This window comes from Triturus cristatus, chromosome 3_1 (genome assembly GCF_964204655.1).
Source record: "Triturus cristatus chromosome 3_1, aTriCri1.1, whole genome shotgun sequence".
Classification (NCBI taxonomy): domain Eukaryota; kingdom Metazoa; phylum Chordata; class Amphibia; order Caudata; family Salamandridae; genus Triturus; species Triturus cristatus.
The window spans coordinates 273103533-273111032 of NC_140583.1; positions in this window are offsets into that span (position 1 = coordinate 273103533).

Consider the following 7500-nt stretch of genomic DNA (forward strand, 5'->3'; position numbering starts at 1 on the left):
CTGGCCAAGCAGTCCATCCCTAAACGGACCGAGAGTGCCCAATCGATCAGAGTACGGCCGGGGCATCCCCTCTGCAGGCCGCCCTGCGCGGCGAGGGGGATGGCGGCTTCACGTCCCTGCCAGCTCCCAGGGCGAGTGGGCTCAAAGGGAGGGCCCATCGACAGGGGCCGGGAGGCAGGCGCGCACCCGGCCACCCCCCCAGGGGCCCCCACGGCGGGCGGGCCCGGGCGCTGCCTTCCCCGTCTCGGGATCGCCAGACCTCCCGGAGGTCTGACCCGGCAAACCCGGCGTAAAAAGGACCATCGGGAAGGGGCGGAGAGGCAGGAGCGTACCCGGGCCCCTGGGGTCCACGGTGGGCGGGCCCCGGGTCTGCCTTCCCCCGTCTCGGGATCACCGGACCTCACGGAGCTCTGACCCAGCAAACTCGGAGAAAAAGGACCATCGGGAAGGGGGCTGAGAGGCAGGTGTGTGTACCCGGGCCCCTGGGGGCCCCGCTTTGGTCAGGCCCGGGTGCTGCCTTCCCCTGTCTCGGGATCCACGGACCTCATGGGGCTCTGACCCAGAAAACTCGGAGAGAAAGGACCATCGGGAAGGGGCTGAGAGGCAGGACCGTACCCGGGCCCCTGGGGGCCCCGGCAGGCGGGCCCCGGGTCTGCCTTCCCCTGTCTCGGGATCGCAGGACCTCACGGAACTCTGACCCAGCAAACTCGGAGAAAAAGGACCATCGGGAAGGGGGCTGAGAGGCAGGTGTGCGTACCCGGGCCCCTGGGGGCCCCGCTTCGGGCGGGCCCGGGTGCTGCCTTCCCCTGTCTCAGGACCCACGCACCTCACGGGGCTCTGACCCAGAAAACTCGGAGAGAAAGGACCATCGGGAAGGGGCTGAGAGGCAGGAGCGTACCCGGGCCCCTGGGGGCCCCGGCGGGCGGGACCCGGGTCTGCCTCCCCCCGTCTCGGGATCACCGGACCTCACGGAGCTCTGACCCAGCAAACTCGGAGAAAAAGGACCATCGGGAAGGGGGCTGAGAGGCAGGTGTGCGTACCCGGGCCCCTGGGGGCCCCGCTTCGGGCGGGCCCGGGTGCTGCCTTCCCCTGTCTCGGGACCCACGGACCTCACGGGGCTCTGACCCATAAAACTCGGAGAGAAAGGACCATCGGGAAGGGGCTGAGAGGCAGGAGCGTACCCGGGCCCCTGGGGGCCCCGGCGGTCCTCTCCGTGCCCGAGTCCCAGCCGCTGTCCCCCAGCCCCTGGGAAGCAGAGAGCCTTCCCCTGATTCAGAATCGCCAAACATCACTTTGGTCCGACTGACCCTCTCCCTAGTAATCCGGAGGAAAATTACCCCCCTTTCTTGTAATCCGTGCGCACGAGGTGACAGAGGGGACCCTAGGCGCGAATGTACACGACCTCCTGGAGCCCTCGCTGTGATCCGGGAGGCAAATGGACCCTCATCGAGACTTCCAGGCAAGCTCGGCCATCTGGTCGCCCCATAGGAAAGCATTGTGCGCGACCAGATGGCCGAAGGGACGTGCGCGACCAGATGGCCGAAGGGGCCTGCGCGACCAGATGGCCGAGGGGAAAGGGAAAAGGGAAGGGGAAGCCTCCCCGGGCCCTCCGGACCCCGCCCCGGGCACCATGCCGCGTGGCTGGACCCCGGACGGAGCCCGGGGCGGGGAGGCCGCCCTCCCTGGGGGCCCCAGGGTCCCCCAGGGGCCAATGAACCCAGACGAGCCTGGGAAGGCTCCCCGGACACAACGGAACCCCGCCCCGGGCCTTTGGCAGTGCCGCAGGCCGGGGGACGGGGCCCGGGGCCGGAGACCCCGACTTGGCGCCCGGCCGGGCCCCTGGACCCAGCCGGGGCTCCCGGGCCCGCAGGGGAAGCCTCCCCGGGACATCCGGACCCCGCCCCGGGCACCCTGCCACGCGGCAGGACCCGGGACGGAGCCCGGGGCGGGGAGGCGGCCCTCCCCGGGGCCCCCAGGGACCTCCAGGGGCCAATGAACCCAGACGAGCATGGGAAGGCTCCCCGGACACAACGGAACCCCGCCCCGGGCCTTTGGCAGTGCCGCAGGCCGGGGGATGGGGCCCGGGGCCGGAGTCCCCGACCCGGGGCCCGGCCGGGCCCCTGGACCCAGCCGGGGCTCCCGGGCCCGCAGGCGCAGGGGAAGCCTCCCCGGGACCTCCGGACCCCGCCCCGGGCACACTGCCACGCGGCAGGACCCGGGACGGAGCCCGGGGCGGGGAGGCCGCCCTCCCCGGGGCCCCCAGGGACCCCCAGGGGCCAATGAACCCAGACGAGCCTGGGAAGGCTCCCCGGACACAACGGAACCCCGTCCCGGGCCTTTGGCAGTGCCGCAGGAGGGGGGAAGGGGCCCGGGGCTGGAGACCCCGACCCGGGGCCCGGCCGGACCCCTGGACCCAGCCGGGGCTCCCGGGCCCGCAGGCGCAGGAAAGCCTCCCCGGGACATCCGGACCCCGCCCCGGGCACCCTGCCACGCGGCAGGACCCGGGACGGAGCCCGGGGCGGGGAGGCCGCCCTCCCCGGGGCCCCCAGGGACCCCCAGGGGCCAATGAACCCAGACTAGCCTGGGAAGGCTCCCCGGACACAACGGAACCCCGTCCCGGGCCTTTGGCAGTGCCGCAGGCCGGGGGACGGGGCCCGGGGCCGGAGACCCCGACCCGGGGCCCAGCCGGGCCCCTGGACCCAGCCGGGGCTCCCGGGACAGCAGGCGCAGGGGAAGCCTCCCCAGGCCCTCCGGACCCCGTCCCGGGCACCCTGCCGTGCAGCAGGACCCGGGACGGAGCCCTCGGCGTGGAGGCCGCCCTCCCCGGGCCCCCCAGGGGCCAATGAACCGAGACAGGCCTGGGGAGGCTCCCCGGACACAACGGAACCCCGTCCCAGGCCTTTGGCAGTGCCGCAGGCCGGGGGATGGGGCCCGGGGTCGGAGACCCCGACCCGGGGCCCGGCCGGGCCCCTGGAGCCAGCCGGGGCTCCCAGGCCCGCAGGTGCAGGGGAAGCCTCCCCGGACCATCTGGACCCCTTGTCCCAGGCACCCTGCCACGCGGCAGTCCCCGGGACAGGACCGGGGCAGCATCCGGGCCCGTCCAGCTGCCGGCTGAGAACCGAGAGGGGTCCCAGAGTACCCTGTCCCTAGTAATCCGGAGGAAGGCTACATAGCAGTAGGGCTCCCGCCTGAACCATGGGCTCAGTGGGCTCTCTGCTTCCCGGGGGCTGGGGGACAGCGGCTGGGACTCGGGCACGGAGAGGACCGACGGAGCTCTCGGGCCCGGGCGCCCCGGGGGTAGGACTGCCCGGGACCCGTGGAGCCCGTCCCTGGGCACTTTGCCACGCCGCGGGCCGGAGGAGTGAAGCCTGGGAGGATGTTACCCGGGCGTAGCCCATCTGGTCCCGGCAAAGAACCGCCAGCCCCGGAGGGGTCTTCCGGCATACCCTGCCCATACTAATCCGGAGGAAGGCTACCCCCCTTTCTCGTAACCCGCGCGCTCCGAGTGACAGAGGGGACCCTAGGCCCGGACGCGTCCGGCCTCCTGGAGCCATGGCTGGGATCCGGGAGGCGAATGGACCCTCATCGGGACTTCCAGGCCGGCCCGGCCATCTGGTCGCCCCATTGGAAAGCATTGCGCGCGACCAGATGGCCGAGAGGAGAGGTGCACCTGTCCAACCCCGAGCCTTCGCGCTAGGGTTCCTGCCTGCCCACGCAGGGCTCCGTGGCTGCAGGGCTCAGGGGCTGCAGGGCTGCAGGGCTCCGGGCCTGCAGGGCTCCGGGCCTGCAGGGCACCGGTCCTGCAGGGCTCCAGGGCTCTGGGCTGAAGGGCTCCAGGGCTGCAGGGCTTTGGGGCTGCAGGCCTCGGGGGACGCCCGGGGGACCCATGGAGCCCGTCCTGGGCACTTTGCCTCGCCGCGGGCTGGAGGAGGAAGCACCCGACGCCCCGGGGAAGTGTCGTCCGGGCTTGGCCCATCTGGTCCCCGCCTGAGAACCGCAATCCCCAGGAGGGGTGTCCCGGCATACCCTGCCCCTACTAATCCGGAGGAAGGCTACCCACCTTTCTTGTAACCCTCACGCTCCGAGTGACGGAGGGGACCCTAGGTGCGGACGCGCCCGGCCTCCTGGAGCCCTGGCTGGGATCCGCGAGGCGAATGGACCCTCATCGGGATTTCCAGGCTGGCCCGGCCATCTGGTCGCCCCATTGGAAAGCATTGCACGCGACCAGATGGCCGAGGGGAGAGGTGCAACCAGATGGACGGGACTGAAAGGACTCCCATCTGTCCAACCCCGAGCCTTCACGCTAGGGTTCCCGCCTGCCCACGCAGGGCTCCGTGGCTGCAGGGCTCCGTGGCTGCAGGGCTCCGGGGCTGCAGGGCTCGGGCCTGCAGGGCTCCGGGCCTGCAGGGCTCCGGGGCTGCAGGGCTCCGGGCCTGCAGGGCTCCGGGGCTGCAGGGCTCCGGGGCTGCAGGTCTCCGGGCCTGCAGGGCTCCAGGGCTCCGGGCCTGCAGGGCTCCAGGGCTGCAGGGCTGTGGGGCTGCAGGCCTCGGTGGACGCCCGGGGGACCCATGGAGCCCATCCTGGGCACTTTGCCTCGCCGCGGGCTGGAGGAGGGAGCACCGGACGCCCCAGGGAAGTGTCGTCCGGGCTTGGCCCATCTGGTCCCCGCCTGAGAACCGCAATCCCCAGGAGGGGTGTCCCGGCATACCCTGCCCCTACTAATCCAGAGGAAGGCTACCCACCTTTCTTGTAACCTTCGCGCTGCGAGTGACGGAGGGGACCCTAGGCGCGGACGCGCCCGGCCTCCTGGAGCCCTGGCTGGGATCCGCGAGGCGAATGGACCCTCATCGGGACTTCCAGGCTGGCCCGGCCATCTGGTCGCCCCATTGGAAAGCATTGCATGCGACCAGATGGCCGAGGGGAGAGGTGCAACCAGATGGACGGGACTGAAAGGACTCCCATCTGTCCAACCCCGAGCCTTCGCGCTAGGGTTCCCGCCTGCCCACGCAGGGCTCCGTGGCTGCAGGGCTCCGGGGCTGCAGGGCTCCGGGGCTGCAGGGCTCCGGGCCTGCAGGGCTCTGGGGCTGCAGGGCTCCGGGCCTGCAGGGCTCCGGGGCTGCAGGGCTCCGGGGCTGCAGGGCTCCGGGCCTGCAGGGCTCCGGGCCTGCAGGGCTCCAGGGCTCCGGGCTGAAGGGCTCCAGAGCTGCAGGGCTTTGGGGCTGCAGGCCTCGGTGGACGCCCGAGGGACCCATGGAGCCCGTCCTGGGCACTTTGCCTCGCCGCGGGCTGGAGGAGGGAGCATCGGACGCCCCAGGGAAGTGTCGTCCGGGCTTGGCCCATCTGGTCCCCACCTGAGAACCGCCATCCCCGGGAGGGGTGTCCCGGCATACCCTGCCCCTACTAATCCGGAGGAAGGCTACCCACCTTTCTTGTAACCCTCGCACTCCGAGTGACGGAGGGGATCCTAGGCGCGGGTGCGCCCGACCTCCTGGAGCCCTGACTGGGATCCGGGAGGCAAATGAGCCCTCATCGGGACTTCCAGGCTGGCCCGGACATCTGGTCGCCCCATTGGAAAGCATTGCGTGCGACCAGATGGCCGAGGGAAAGGTGCGACCAGATGGCCGGGACCGAAAGGACTCCCAGCTGCCCACACCGAGCCATAGCGGTAGGGCTTCCGCCTGCCCTTGCAGGGCTCCGGGGCTCTGCACCAGGGTCCCTTGTCCCGGGCAGATGGACAATTGGCAGGCCGCAGGACGTGGGATCCCAGGCCCTGACCAAAAATCAGGAGGCCCGGGGCCGGTCCCTGCTTCTCAACGCAGCCAGGCCGGGGAGATCGGGTAGCCTGCCCAAGCACGAGGGACCCCAGTCCCGGGCACACGGTCCCTCAGGTTGTGCGCTCGTTTTCCACAATTTTTTTTCAAAATTCCGCGAAGAGGCATTCCGCAAATTCCGCCCAGCCCTAGTTTATTGTTGACTACTAGAATATTTGCTAATGAAACTGATATGTTTTTCTATTTCAGAACGTATGTGTGGGTATAGTATTCACGACAAGTTTGGGTTGTCGATGTGGGTGGGGGAGATAAAAGGGAATTTTTGAGAATAAGTTCATTGTATGACAATACGATATATGTCCCAGAATTTCCAAACTGCATACAGTATATACAAATGGGTACATCGCATGACACTAACAGAATAGCCCTACGTGGGTTGCGAGGTGAGCACTGCTCACTGAGCACCCTGGGGGCAAATAACACGACAGACTGGCCAAATGACGAACACCGGTAGTGCCCACAACATAAGCCTGTTGACCTGGAACATCCAGGGGTTGGGAAACTCACGTAAATGCAAGCAAATACTAGCATATTTAGACAGGCACTCCATACAGGTGGCGATGCTGCAAGAAACCCACCTTGACCCCCAGCGACCAAGGAGATTTGCTACTAGATGGGCAGGTTACAGATGCTTTGCATCCTGCTCCACCTACTCGTGAGGTAGAGCGATCCTAGTCAAAAAAAGCACTCCGTATGTGCCTGCGGGCATGACCTCGGACCCAAAGGACCGCTTCAGCTTGGCGTGGGGAACACTAGCCTCCTATTCAGTGATGTTGGTTAGCTGTTAAGGGCCCAACACCGACTAACCCGATGCTCTTCGGTACTTTATGGGGGAAAATACCAGATATAGGATCCACACATGTAATATGGGGCGGAGACTTTAATGCTGCACTTAACCCGATGCTGGACCCCATACTGCACTTAACCCGATGCTGATGCTGGAACCTCAACCACATCATTATACTCGCACCCAGCGCCAAGTATGCGATATAATGACAGAATACGGCCTGCTAGACGCTTATCGGCACATACACCCGGAGAGGAGGGAGGGCACATGCCATACGGCTGCACATGGGTCGTGGTCGAGGTTGGATTACTTGGTAATCACTAGAGAACTCAGCACCTGGCTGACCAAGGTGGAACACCTGGCAAGCACCTATTCAGACAACTCCCCAGTGGTCATGAGCCTTTCACCACTGGTGAAACACACTCCCTACATGAACTGGCGGCTGAACCCCACTATGCTCTTAGACACGGCATTAACAAGCTGAAATGGACTAGGAAATCCAAGACTATTTTCAGCGCAATATGAGCTCGGTTAAACACATAGTGACGGTGTGCAAGGCGTTCAAAGTCACCGCTAGGGGGATATGCATTGCTAAGTTGGGGAGTACTCAGAGACCTGCATTCAATGCTCACCCGTCTAGAGAAAGAGATAAAACAAGTTGAGACCTACATTAACCGCTCGCCATCTTCACCGAAGTACATTGAACTCAGGGACAAGATAACTGAATATCAAGAAACAGCAGATAGGGAGTGCCAGGTCTGAGATAAATATTTGAAAGCCCGCCGCTATGGTGAAGGTGAGAGACCTGGGAAAGTACTAGCCGAACAGATCCGTAAGCCTCGATTTTCGAGCTATGTCCTGGAAATAGACACCGGAAGGAAG